Below are 2377 nucleotides of genomic sequence, written 5' to 3' on the forward strand. Positions count from 1 at the left end.
CTCCACCATGCAGCTTTTAAGCCTCGATTACTCCTCCCTGAACTCTTCCTATAAATACAAGGCTCGAGCTACATTTGAAGGGTTCAAACACCAAACCAAAGCCTCCCACGGAGCAACTTATTTTTCCTGTAATGCACTTTCAATATCTTTACTTGCTTTCCTAGGAGTAGTGTTAGACTGTAAGGAAATTTCATTCATCAATATATCATACGACCCTTGATTTTCAAGGCGCCGGAGCACCAACCCTGTTGTTCGTTCACTCACCCAATATATCATACGACCATCGCTCCCTGAGCAACGCGCCGGAGCACCGCCCTAAACCCACCACCAACACCATCACTCAACGGCCTTGTAGTTCAGGCCGTGAACCTAATAGCCGAGACTAGTTCCTCTCTTGGCTACAATCGTTTGATTAGAAGACGAGTTCAAACAGGCGCACCACTTAACCATTCCCATACATATCAATCATCTCGACACACGGTAGACTGTGCTGGCACGCCCGCGCACAACCGCACCGCACCCAAAAGCAGGAAACCGCGTGTCAATGCACATCCCCTCGGCCCGGAACTCCAGGCCGTGAGATATGCGTGGCAGACAGCCTTCTTCTCATAACATCCCTTCGTTCTTGCTTCCAAAATGACTTTGTTTCAGGGGACATATGGCTTGTATCCATGACCATGGTTTCCCAATCTTTTTTGTCCATGTCTTGTTTGTGTGCATACTCTATTTCTCTTGCAAATGTTTCATCTCTTGTCTTGTTAGCCTTATCTCTTTTCATGTCTCTCTCAATTCTTAGTGTGTTGTTGATAGCAATTTGCTCCAAAAATTGGCAGCCATTGGATTGGAGCAGAAAGAATGGATCGGACATCCCAGGAAGCTCCACGTGGCTTCTATCTGTTGGGGGAAAGCACGATGAAATTTCGAATTTTTTTTCATTGTTGGCGTGCGTGACTCGTGCGGTCTTCGCGTATACTTCATGCCCCAATGGTAAAAATAAATTCAAATTCGTGCACTGACATCACAGCCCTTAAGTAGGAGAATGGGCTGGTTTTGTCTTGGGCCTTGCTTAGGTTGGTGGCCCCCACGTCTTGCTCAGGCTGCATTTATGCGCTAGAAGTGCCTTCGTGGGCCTAGGCCCCCTCTTGCCCGGGCTGGGGCGCAGCGTTGGAAATGCTCTAAGAAAGTCCTCTTTGTTTACTAGATGGTATACAATATCAATGCTGTCCTTTTACTGGATGGGGCTACACAATACATGTCAATGATGTTCTTTTTCGAATGTCAATTTCAAATGTCAAATTTTGTTCACCAGATGGTATACAATGTCAATGCTGTCCTTTTAGTTTTTTTTCTTTTTTTAGTGGGAATTTTTTGAGTTGGGCTCTTCTAAATTTTGGATTTAATAATTGTAACATAATTTTAGATATAAATTCTTTTATTATTATTTTGGTTTATAAAAGTTTAAGGGGAGATTGGCTACTCTCACCACCAACGCCAGGGAAGACTCAACCTCGAGACGGGGCTACATAGTACAAGGACCTTACCAACTAAACTAACTGTTAATGTATGAATTTTGATTAATTCTTTTGGCTTCCCTTGACAATTTTGTAATAGGACTTTTATATGTATTTATCAAGCTCAAGGTTAGATTAAGAATAGCATCTCTAAGTGTTCTTATCTCTCATCTATCCTATGGAGGTTCAACCAATTTGACAAAGGTAAATCATGCATTAAAACTGTTTTCATAAATGATGACTAGTCATCCTTGCTCTGTAGGATTTCCAGCTGGTTAACCATCTGTTTTGTCCTATTCTCTTTTCTCTCTCTGCTGCCATGTGTCAGTCTGACCTAAGGGATTCTTTTGTCTGTAAAGGCTAGTGAATTCTTTATTTGGAAGCTGTTCTTTTTTGTGTGGAAGTTTTGGAAAGATTGGATTGCCATCTTTCTCTTCTTCTTCCTAAAGAGTGAACCACATATTTCATCTATGAGTTTTTCTAATTGATTTCTTTTTGAAAAACTGCTTTTGAAATATGAATCTGCATCTAGCTATTTAAATCATTCTCTCATTTAGATCTAGGTCAGATTCAAGACTGATTTCTTCAAGAGTATGGTTTCTTGAAGAAATTGGTCATTCTCCCTTGAATCCAAAGTTTGGTTTCGGTCTGAGTTGGAGCTTGCAAGCTAGTGCCATGGGATGAACGAGCTGGAGAAGGAGCTGCCATTGCCATGAAGAACTAAGCTTCAAGCTTTGCTAAGTTGGAGAAGAAGATTGCACAAAGGAGGTAAAGCTCATCTTCCTAAATAGATCTAGGTTTTGCTTGAGCTTGCTTGTATTCCTTTGTAAGAATCTTTTTCTACTTAGTGAATTGCCTAGTCGGTT

The sequence above is a fragment of the Prunus avium genome, chromosome 7 (genome assembly GCF_965620075.1).
Source record: "Prunus avium chromosome 7, drPruAviu1.hap1.1, whole genome shotgun sequence".
NCBI lineage: Eukaryota > Viridiplantae > Streptophyta > Magnoliopsida > Rosales > Rosaceae > Prunus > Prunus avium.